The sequence below is a fragment of the Nannobrachium achirus genome (genome assembly GCF_963921795.1).
Source record: "Nannobrachium achirus genome assembly, chromosome: 20".
Lineage (NCBI taxonomy): Eukaryota > Metazoa > Chordata > Actinopteri > Myctophiformes > Myctophidae > Nannobrachium > Nannobrachium achirus.
In genome coordinates, this window is record NC_137827.1 from 52475943 (window position 1) to 52489051 (window position 13109).

Sequence of the window (13109 nt, forward strand, 5' to 3'; positions counted from 1 at the left end):
GCATGTGAGAAATGAGGGGTGGTTTGGCAGCCAAGGAGTGTTTGTGCAAAGTTTGGCATGGATAGGGGCAACGGTGGCAGAGATATGAGTAGGGCAAAAGTGTGACGTGACATGACGGACAGACAAACTGGCGGACTGACAGCCAGTGGAGGTTTTGATAGTAACTGCGACCTGACGGTCGCAAATTAACCACGTTAGCCCTATGTTATACCTTGGCTATTTGAAAATAGCTGATCTACAAGCTCACAACGTGTCGCATCGCAACGCGTTGTGACCTTGTAGATCTGATATTTTCAACCATTATGTACTTTTACTTTTGGTACTTTAAGTACATTTTGATGCCAATACTTTTGTATAATGCAGTATTCTTTTTTTTTTTTTTTTATATTTTTTATCCCACGTTTTTTGTAACCCATTTTTCTCACCCGGTGACTACCTAACCTGTAGTCCTGGTTTCCGCTCTCCCCCTGCCGTGCCAGGGGACATTGGGGAGCACCCGGCTGGCTAGGGGGAGGTAGTATAGAAACCAGGACTACTGCATGTTTTTGTGTGAGGGCCTATGCCCAAGGAGACACGGGGAGAACATGCAAACTCACCACAGAGAGGCCCTATCGCCAACCCCACCTAGGGTGTGGGTATAATGCAGTATTGATACTTTTACTTAAGTAAGCCATTTGAGAACTTTTTCCACCACTGCCGCGTCCTCGGTTGATACCGACAATAAGCCTCTCCGTCCTACTTACTGTGTGAAAGTACTACCTGTGGCTTTACTCTGAGCTTAAACACTGTCTCATGACATATAGGGGACGTCTTGAGTGTGAAGTAATTTTTCCTAATGCAGGCTAAAAGCTTTCCATTTACTGTAATGGCTACTTCGTCACTTATTCAGCCCAGTGGTTTGTCTGATCTTAAACACGCACAGACCCACGCACGCAAGCAAGAGCAAAGTAGAACAAAGTGTTGGGCAAAGTGATACGTGAGGATATTGAAAGAGGGGCCTCCCAAATAAATATCAAAACACCAAGATTTTAATTGTGACCATAGGTCGCAGAAAGTTTACTACTAGTAAGACACCTAAGGGTGACAAGCGACCTCGCCCGTGGCCGTCTGGCCAGTGGATGTATGTCGGAGTTCAGAGAAGTTAGTTACCCATATATGGAGATCCATGTACTGTATATGGAGATATGCTGTGAGACCCCAAACATACTTACTCAGTTATTCGTTATGTGAAAATCCAATGCTCTATCACATCTGACATCATACATAAAATCTCTTTCATGCCCATACATGGAGTCCTGTTAGATATGGGCTTAATATTGATGACCTCGGGGATTAAAATATGATTATTTTGGGGGTCACAGCCTGAAAAGGTTGAAGACCACTGACCTAACACGCCTGTGATCGTAGATTGGCTGTTTGGCAAAGTGAATACAGAAAAAAGCGGTCCAAGTGGAGTCAGGTCCAGTTTTCTAACAATCTGTATTAGTATAATATGAGCTGTTTGAACGTATGTGTGACAGTGACTGATTCCCCAAAATCAGGGGTCATCAATATGTCCGTACACACACAATTTTTTCTTTTACACACCAATATAATGTTCTTATTTTTTCATCATGAATCCCAATTACTGAATCTGAATTTCAAGGGAAGGTTGGCAACCCTAATTCCAATTCCAGTCCAAAGCGGGGGCCCTAATAACAGTTGGCTGCTGGCTATGAGAGAGAGAGAGCTGTGATGAGAGAGTGAGAGGGTGACGACTGTGGCAGATGACCTGGCATGGTGGCATGTGTCACTGAGTCACATCTTAGGCTACTGGTTACCCAACCACACGGACGCACACACTTTTCAGATGGGTTTTGCACCGACGACTCCTCTCACCTGTGCTAAACTTGCATGGTTCCGTCGTTTGTCTGTACAGCCCCAAGCAGGATCATGTCGTGGGCAAGGGTTATTATATAATTAAACAAAAACTAACAAATATCTCAAACTAGAATTTACATTTTAGGTGGTTTTGGTGATTAAAATGAGGCAAAACCATACTGAAACTATCTCAAATTGAGAACACGTCCTTTGTCCTAAAGGCAATGGCAGATCTACAAGCTGTTGTGAGATTGCAAACCTGTTATCTTTGCTATGTTTATGACCTTGTTCAATCTTGTCCGTAACTTTTCCATATTCCCAAAAATAAATAAAAGATAAGCGATATTATCGTTTATCGTGATAAAAAACACATGATAATCGTATCGTGGAGATTTAATGTATCGTGATATCGTCCTACGTCATGCACTGGGATCAATTCACCTTTTATTTGGTACCACTCAAACCCTGTTGTGACGTGTTGTGAGCTTGTAGATCGGCTATTTTTTGGCAATGTTCCGCCCCAGGATAATGGATTTTGATTATCGCGATAATATCGTAAATCGTGATTTCTTTTGTCACAATAATCGTGGTATGAAATGTTCATATCTTCCCATCCTTAGTCTCAGCCAGAGTGTTGCAAGCATGCACCATGCAGTCAGCTGTGTGCATATTCCGCAATACATCTGTCTCTCTGTCTCTGTCACCGCTCACTTTCTGCACTGCTTCTGCCGTCTATTTATTTAACCACAGCATCCATAATCTGGCGGGAACATTAGCCAAAGATAGCTGATCTACAACAAGTGTGGTCGAGCTAGTAAATGTTTAGGCGAAGAGATTTGTTGTAGACGGGGGGAAAGAGCAGTCCAAGTACAATAGATTTTCAAAGACCGGCTTTTGTCAGCTAAAGCATTCCCCACAATATCAGAAAACAGAAAAGACACTGGTAAACTAAGTCAGTGGATACTAAGTGATTAGTAATTATTACAGTATTACATTTTGAAAGTAACTTCCCCAGTCTTGTTTGTTCCAGATTTGGTGTACTACTATTGACCAGTAAGACGCCCTAAGGAAAAGAATCGACCTCTCCCTAAAGGGTGTCAGTCGCTGATAAAACAGCCAGACTGACACTGTCACTGTGGCAGTTTCAGACACAATATGTCCATATATGGGCATTCCCACATATGGACTTAATATTGATGACATCAGGGATCTAGCCATATATGACATGAGGCATGACGGACTGAAGAGACTGACAGTCGTCACCATGTATGGCTATCCAGGGTTGGATGAGGTCAGTGTCATGATCTACATATATGGAGATCCAGGTGATGATAGTCAGCTCCACATATGGAGATCCATGTGTTGTACCAACTTTCTGTCTTGGCCATAATACAGTATGGAACGTGACATGAGGCATTACAGACTGACGCACGCACGGGAGCTGCAGGTTTTCATAGTAAATGCGACCTATGGTCGCAATAGTCACGGCTCATTTACAAGGCTACAGCACACCGTTCATGAATGGGGGGGGGGGGGGGGGGGCTCAAGTGGTCAAATATCTGAAAACACAATGTGACATGAATCCAAAATACACTGATGATTGTGCTGTCAAAGGATGTGGAATCTGGGGGTCCCTGCTTCATCTCTCTCTCTCAACTAAGGGATCCTTGGCCTGAAAATGTTGAAGACCCCTGTGTTATGGGATATACATATACAGCCTAGGCTATTGTGACATCACATATACAGGCATTTGTTACCCTAATTTTTAACGTTGCCGTCATCGCCCCATGCTTTCTTCTCGCCTAATAGTTCAGCTATGATTATCAAATCATGACTCCCCAAATGTGTTGTTGGTGCTGCGACAGCGAACGCGCAGAGCGCATGTGAATGTGCCCGCTGTGACAAACACGTGTGCGTTTAAATACGAGTGTAGCACTAACCGCCCGCCCCTTGCAACACTATATGCATCATTTTCATAATTACTATAATGAATAGTCTGCCAATGGAACATATACAGTGTAGCTCTACTGACTCAGTACAGACAAAATACTAATCGTTAGGTATTAGTAAATTAACCCATTTAGACCTGGAATTATTTGATACTTTAGCTATTTTTTTTTTTAATCGTGAAAATGTGTGCAAATCTTTGAATATATGTATTTTTAAAGCGAACATTTGAAACTCAAATCTCTGCTTCTGGGGGGTCCCGGGAACCACATATTTTGAGATTGGGGGTCTGTGGCCAAATACGTGTAACAAATCTTTGGACACAATCTCACCCGACAGCCAGCAAATACTAAACCCAGGTTGAATGGTTTTTTGCAAGTCAAAAATAAATGCTTTGGAGCGTCGTACATCTGCCATCGCTGCACTCAATCTGAAGACTGGCAGAGTGTTGTAAAAGACCAAACAAAAACACACCAAAACAAATAATAATAAAGGATGCAGACAATAATGTGAAGAAGAACAATACCAGTACTGTTTCATTTGCAGTCAAGGTGCATGAATTACCGCATCGTTAATTGTTCAGGGAAATTATGAATTCTGATGTGATAACTAAAAAAAAACACATAAGAACAGAAATTGCCGGGCTCAAACAATAACAGCAACAGTCTTTTTTCTTTTTTTATGAATGTGCCTTTCATATTTTACTTTTGAACATGTTCTTTTGATTGAGCAGTTCTAACAGATCTACGTTGCATCCACTGTCATGCCGTCTCTCTCTCCTCCACTGTCAAAACTTCACACACTGTCTTGTCTTAAATACTGCGACATGGCTTTGTTCCTTGCTGATGAACATGCAAACACTCTCTCTCTCCCTGGGTTCTCTTACCTGTCTCTCATGCTCGCTCTCCCTCACACGCGCATGCACACACATGCATACGCGCGCACGGCGCACGCACTCACTCACTCACTCACTCACTCACTCACTCACTCACTCACTCACTCACTCACACACACACACACACACACACACACACACACACACACACACACACACACACACACACACACACACACACACACACACACACACACACACACACACACTCACTCTCTCTCTCTCTCTTGCTCTCTCTCTCTCTCTCTGCACAAACAGTGATGACTCGCTGCAGGCTGGAAACCTTGTATGTCCAAAACATGTTTTTTTTAAGAAACAGAGCAAAAAAGGAGAGCCTGTGTTTGAATGAATCCAATATAGCAGGGGTCTTCAACGTTTTCAGGCCTTAGCTGAGAGAGAGATGAACATATTGTATCAAATTGTGTTGCAGAAGAAAGATTTTCATATTAGACTTGTTTGACAGCACTGTCATCATATTGGAGTAATGTGTATTTTCAGACATTTAACCACTTGAACCGTCAAATATTTTGTCTGCTCTTCTTTGCCCAAAAAAAAATTGCTGATCTACAAAAGATTTGGAGGACCCCCTGTAGTAACTCTGAGGACCCCCTATAGGGGTCCCGGACCCCCTGTTGAAGACCCTTGCAATATAGTTATCATTTAGTCACAGGCTTCGGTTTATATTTTTCATTGGTTCAATATTTACAAAGCCCAGACCAACTTTAACTTCATTTCTTATTAAAAAATAGCAAAAAATGATTGCAGATCCATAAGCTCACAGCACATCACCTTGAGATGCTTGTGAGCTTATATCTTGGGCATTTTTGTGCTACTTTTGTGCAACACTGTTAGTATGACACCCAATGGTGAAAAGATTAAAATTCAATGTATGATGGGATTTTGGGGGCCTTTTACCCTATACTCTTAAGGGACGTTGATGTGTCGGAAACGCTTCGAAATGGATAATAACGGAAATACCTCATAGACTGTTGTGGCTTCATGCAATCTATGGACACTGTCGCATTTGCCCTGATCAGATTTGTTTTAAATATCTGTTCTTCTTTTTGTTGTTTTGTTTAAGCTTTTATGTAATATTTGTCTTGCCATGTCCTATAAATTAGTTTGTATAAAAAAAGGGAAAAAACGCAATAAAATTGTTAAAAAATATATACATATATGAAATATGGATATATGAGGTTTCTGACCCATGGCAACCAACCATAGACACACACAGGCAGCAACACCATTCTCTGCCCTCAGCTGCACGCATTCGGTATACAACAGTGACATCTTCAGGTCAACTAGTGAACTACCAGCAGTGGGTGGGGGTGTGAGTGTGAGGTTAAGAGACAAACTGCCAGTGGAAGGAACAATCGAAAAACATTCTTTAAGCACCTCGATCCGTTAATGCAAGCTTCCCCCAGAGAGACAGGAACGACACGGGAGAGAGAGGGAGAGAAATCACTGGTAATTACTGCCATTTACGTAAAGAGAAAAGGCCCTCTTGTAATATGGCTCAAAGTGCATTCATTAACATTTACTTAGCGTTTATGCCACTTTCCAACAGAATAACATCACAGCCGTGCGTGTTTTGCTGTTGCGGCTGCTCGGTGGGTAGGCTGTATGGTGCGTGTGAGCGGATGCCGTAAAAGTTCAGACGGAAGTGGCGAGTTAAAAAGGGGGAAAAGTGGATAATTGTGAGGGACAGATGTTTGGGTTGGTGTTTGTTGTTTTAGCTCGGAGTGTACGCAGTCGAAAGGGGGCATTTTTCTCTTATTTCTTTTTTATTTTACAATTCATTACAAGGGTGGTTCTCAACATAATGGGCCGGGGCACCACTGTGGGGGTGGGGGGCGGACATTGCAAGTGTGCCCCACTGACTAATTAATGGCAAAGATTTTAACGGTAACATAACATTAATATTACAAAATACATATATTATTATTTTTGTATCCAAGCTGTAACGTAAATAAACATATTCAGGAAAATGCAGGTGACCCACTCATCTGACAAAGCGTTCAGTAAAGTGTGCCACAAACACTTTTTTTGTGATTTTCAAGTGGTCTCCGTGATGACGGAATGCCATATTATCTTCTCAGCACAGGTGATGGGCCTACTGTATGTGGGGGATCCCGGATATCGCACTCGCAACCCACCGACCTAGGCATGAGCCCAAGAAGGAAGTGTGTGTGTGTGTGTGTGTGCGTGTGCGTGTGCGTGTGCGTGTGCGTGTGCGTCCGACCACCCAATTTTCCGACCATCTAAACCTAAACCTAACTTCAGTAAAACCAACACTGGCGAATGCTAACCTGGTGAAATGCTAACCATTTGGTGTTGGGCGGCCCTTTTTTCTGATAAAAAAAGGATATAGGCCTGTATATAATAGCCTATACAGTATTACAACATATGTATATAAAAGCTGTCTTTTTGCTGAAACCCGCCAGCAGGCATTGTACAATTAACACACTCTCCCATAGCACTGATGTCAGGTGGACACCTTGTATGTCCAAAACCTTTCCTTTTTTGTCAGCATTTTAAAAACAAGTTAAAGTAGTGAAAATCAAAATAGCCGATCTGTGTGCTTGTAGATCTGCTATTTTCACAAATTTGTGCGACAACTTTTGTATGATGTAGAGCTTTCATTTACAAATGACATACACATTTGAAACTTCGAGACAGTGACGAGATAATGTTTTGCTTTCAAATCTTTATGTAAATGAATGCCATATACTTCATCGTACAAGAGTGCCGCACAAACAGCGTCTATTTTCGCTATTTTAAAATGTTTTCAAAAGAATAGTAAAGAAAATAGGGGAACGGTTTTGGACATACAAGGTATTCAAATCCCGACAGCTTCCATATCTTTCAGGGTAGAGTAAATGTTTGCGCTGCTGGCTTTTATGTGACATCAGCTCCACAGCACACATTAAAACCCTGGCGGGAAAAAAATCGTAACTCTCACACGCACACGCACACACACACACACACACACACACACACACGCGCACACACACACACACACACACACACACACACACACACACACACACACACACACACACACACACCTCAGGATTTTAAAAGCCTCCGTTATTGTCGATCGGCCCCAAACAATATGACTTTAAATATGTTTAAAAAAAAAGAGAAAATACAAATAAAAAAAGAAAAAAAAGGGTAGGTGGGGGGGATACAATACGCCACTCGCATAATACTTGAAACTGGCATCTGAAATGTCATTTACATATATTAGCATATAAAGTAATTGGCACAGATGCCAAGGAAACAGCCGCAAAACAGATTAATTGTCATGGAGCAGTCGCAGTGACATAGTTAAAAATGAGCTGCTTTTAAGGCGCCAATTATCAGAGAATATCCGAAGTAACCCTTTTTCATCAGCGATTCTCTTCCCGGTGTCATTTGCGCACGCACGCACGCACACGCACACACGCACACACACACACACACACACACACACACACACACACACACACACACACACACACACACACACACACACACACACATGCCACACATGTGAAACCACACATGTGAGCTGCCACCCATGCGCTGACACACACATGCACGTGCGCGGACACACACACACACACAGTAAAGACAGACACATAATATGCATGGTATCAGCATCCTAAAATGTATAAATATTGTAAATAGCTGTCTGTTGTCTTTCAAGTGGATGCTTTGAAACGGGGAGGCCGCGGCGCACGGCGCGCCGCGTCTTCTTGAAAAACAAGCACATGTGTCTTTGTTTAGCCGCGCGCCCAGAACAAACGCCCAGGATTCTCACACCATGCGTCGTCGTGAGAATCCATAATGAATTTTCACAGATAGCAGAGAGAGAGAGAGAGAAAAAGAAGAATGCCTCCGCGGAGCCTTCCATATGCCGCTTATTTTTTTTTTATATTCTTTTTCGTTATTTATTTATTTACATTTTATTTTTATTTTTTTTACGAGCATATTTTAATGTAGTGCTGATTTAAGTGTAGGTATGCTGTTCGGCTTAGAATTGTGTGTGTGTGTGTGTGTGTGTGTGTGTGTGTGTGTGTGTGTGTGTGTGTGTGTGTGTGTGTGTGTGTGTGTGTGTGTGTCTGTGTGTGTGTGTGTTTGTGTGTGTGAGAGAGAGAGAGAGAGAGAGAGAGAGAGAGAGAGAGAGAGAATCTAAAAGCTGCATGTGTATAAAGCGTTCAGTCTATGCCTTTCACATTTTCGCTCGTCACCATCTTTAGTATTTGTTATTGTCTCCCTCTCTGTGTCTCTCACTCTCTCTCTCTCTCTCACACATACACACACACACACACACACACACACACACACACACACACACACACACACACACACACACACACACACGCGCACACACACACACACGCGCGCACACTGCGTGCCCTCTGATATATCAGAGTGGTTTGGCCTTTGGTTGAGTGTGAGTATGTTTACATGTGTGTGTCTCACTCTCTATCTCTCTCTCTCTCTCACACACACACGCGCGCGCGCACAAACGCACACGCACAGGGGAAACCAGTCCATTCCGCGACACACACACAACGCTCAGGCATAAGTAGACGACGGTAGAGTCGTGGTGGGGTAATAGATTGGAGCGCGGGGCTCGGCTCGCCGTGGCTGAGCTTCACCAGTAATAATTGGATAGCGGCTCCATTTGTAAGGTTGTCCTCGCCGGGAACGCGGAGCCTATAGTAACAAATGAGCTAGTTTAGCCTCCTCCGCGTCGCCAGAGCCTTAACCCATTTAGGGCCTAGAATCATTGAATGCTTTAACCAGTGAAAAACAGCAGATATACAAGCTCACATCGCGGCACCGAGTGCCGCGCTGCGAGCTTGTAGATCTGCTATTTTTGAAAAAGTCGTGAAAATGTGTGCAAATCTTTGAATATATGCATTTTCAAAGCGAACGTTTGTAACTCAAATTTTGCTTCTGGGTGGTCCCTGGAACTAAATATTACGAGATGGGGGTGTCCGTGGCCAAATACATATAATTTCGGGGGTCCTTCACATGAAAAGGTTTGAGAACCACTGACATAGTAGTCTCTCAAGAACAGACTAACTGAGATACAGTGCCAAACGACTTTTAGATCAACTTTCTCACTATGGACTTCCCTGCCAGACGACTTAAATCGACTTTTACTTAGAAAAAAATAAAAAATAAATATATATTTTTTGATTTTAAAATGTCTTTTTTTTTTTTTTTTTTTTTTGACCCCATTAAATCTAGTAAACATGATTTCAATCGCGATTTTGCATGTTCCACCCCCCATACAACCCCATCTTTCATACAGGGCAGCCATCTTTGCTTACATAATGTAAAACATAATGGCTATTATCTCAAGAATGCCTGAACGGATTTCCAATCTTTTTTTTTTTGTTTGAAAGCTGTGAACAGCCTGCACAAACATGGTGCATGATCTGTGCATGGGCGTGCATGATCTGTGCACTATAAATTACATGGAAGTCTATGGAGATTTTCTGGCAATAATGCCACTCGAGGGCATATTTAATTGGCAGTAACTGAGTTAAGTGAAAAGGACGTTTTCTTTGACGATGGCTGGCCAGATTGCTGACATAGAGACATCGTTTTTTTTCCAAAAACCTTACAAGGATTCAAAAGACACTTATAGAATCAGGTCAAAATTCAAATTTTCATGATTTTTTTTAAAATGGCAGATCTACAAGCTCACAGCTGTGAGCTTGTATATCTGCTATTTTTCAATAGTTAAAGCATAAAATAATGATACACAATAATGTGTACCCGTTCTGAATGCGTTAAACGCCTTTCCCATTCTCTCAGCGAGCCACACTGCGGCTTCTCGATGCGAGCCGCTTTTTTAACTAATGCTGAGATTATGCCGAGGGGACAGGAGGAGAGACTGGGAAGAGGAAAAGAAAGGGGGATGCCGGGATGCATTTTGTGGCCTGAACTGTCCCCAGTTAATTGAGTGCCTATCCCGAACTAGTTCGGCTTTATTATCGCATCCCAGAGTGCCAATCCCGAACTAGTTCGGCTTTTTAATAAAAAAATAAAAAAAATTAAAAAAATTGAAAAACATTTTTTTTTTCAAAAACTTTTTTTTTGTCCTCTGTTTACAGAGGACGATATTTGCCGATATTTGCTGATATTTACCATCCACTCCAATGCAATCCAGGATCTTTAGAGCTCATTTTCTCTGTTTTTTCTCCCATGCATGAGGTGTGCAAGGTTTAATCATGGCTAAGTTGACGAAAATCTAAATCTAAAATGCTTGGTAGCCAATAGCTAACTTCAAGCTAACTTCATCCTCTTCCTGTACATGCACAAAGGAAGGTGTTCTGGCAAGTCATGGCTCCAGGGCTTGGGCATGCATTACCAGCATATCTCTATTATTCTCTGGCCACTGGGCGCCCTCTAGTGGTGATAGGCTGGCATTAAAAATATGATTATTTTGGGGGGCGCGGCCTGAAAAGGTTGAGAACCCCTGCCCTAACGTTTCCACGTTGCGGTATCGATACTTTTACTTATAAGTCAAACCAAAATTGAGTAGTGTACTTTTTCCACCACTGTTGGCAACTACATGGAGTGACCCAGACAGACAGGAAGGGCAGGTGACAGGAAAGGGAAAGGGAGAGGGGGAACGGAGGGGGCGCGAACGTGGAGTGTCCCGCGACTTGACCAAAGGTGTGAATGTGTGAACAAAGATAACACCGCGGCGACAGTCTTTCCCTCGAGAGGAGCGCTTTGTATCGATCCTCCACACCAGGGTATGAGAAGTGTTGGCGCCTGAGTGTGCGCGTGTGCGCGTGCATGCGTGTGTGTGTGTGTGTGTGCACCTAACCTACCAAGGTGCGAGTGAAATCCTCAGTCTGTGCGTAGGCACTCTGAGTCAGGGCCGTGCAGAGAATGTTAGAGAGGCAGGGTCTGACATTTCTAAAAGGGCCTTTTTGTGAAAATATTGAAAATAGCAAACCTCCAAGCTACTGTACAACACGTCACGCTGCGCGTCGCGCTGCGACGCGTTGTGAGCTTGGAGGTCGGCTATTTTCAGTACTTCAGTACACCACACTAAACTAAGCATAATCAAGTCAATACTGGAGATGTGGTGTAACGGCATGGATTTCTACACAGAAAGGACAATTATTTCAAAATAAGATGCTGCATTCAAGTTCAGGAGAGTTTGGACAAGTCAATTATCTTGAATGCTGCCTTCAGGTATGGCATGGAAAGAGGACATTTGCGTTTCTTTCACCATATAGTGAAAACTGCATTCATGGTCGGGAGAGGGCACTTTTTACAGACGGATAAAAGGGCAGGGGCTCAAGCCCCCTTTGGTGTCTATGTGTGCACGTGCCTGCCAAGGTGCGAGTGAAATCCTCGCAGGCACTCTGAGTGAAAGTAACCCTGAGGACTGTATCTTGAACACACTCGCGCACAAACACAGAAACGTCCTCATATCTGCTCCAGCGATACGAGGACACTTCCTCAAACCCTCTGTCCCTCTCGCGCGTGGGAACGCTTCGCCGCCCGCCTACACAGTACATATTTGACTCTGTGCGTACGCGCGAGTGGCTGTGCATTTCTGCGCACTCGCGCACAACACCTGTGTTTTTTTTTTTGTCTTTCTCTGTGTGTGTGTGCGTGTGCGCACTCCCACGCGTGTTTGTATTCCTTAATGGCTTTCTAATTGGAGGCCAGCAGGAACCTGTCTTTATCTCTATTAGTTTAGTAGCCGGGCAAACAAAGGGAGGCTGCTGCCGGTGGCAGCCTGCCAGGCCCGAGGAATCCACCGTAAAAGCACTGGTCCATCTGTGTGTGTCTCTCTCTCCTCCTCCTCCTCCTCCTCGTTTTCTCTCCTCTAGATCAGTGGTTCTCAGCCTGGGGGTCGGGACCCCCAGGTAGGGGGGGCCCCAGATTATTTTGGGGGTCCCCAGATGATTAACTTAACGTGCAACATTGTTTTCTCACTCAACAGTAAACAAACCAACATAACGTTTAAATGTTTTATGCACATTTCTAAAGTGAGAAATTTAAGGACTTTTTAATACCTCTAAAATGACACATTAAACATTGGGCAAATTGTCAAATATTAGAGGCATAAATTGTGAAAATAGCCGATCTACATGTTCACAACGCCCATGTAGATATGCTATTTTCACAATAGAACCGTGTTATACAAAATGCCATACCATGTGTGCAACATACAGACAAAGCCAGATGTACATAGGAGCGGGTAGAACCGCTCAAAAAGTCGCCTATTAGTGACATGCCCAAATGAGTGCCCTGCCAGGTAGGTTGAAAGTGTTTAGAAAGAATTGCTGGAGCTACAGTTGTACAGAATCTACAGTTGATTTTGTCGACAGAAAAAAAAAAAGTATATTTTGGCAGGCCTTGATGGTGTTGTAAT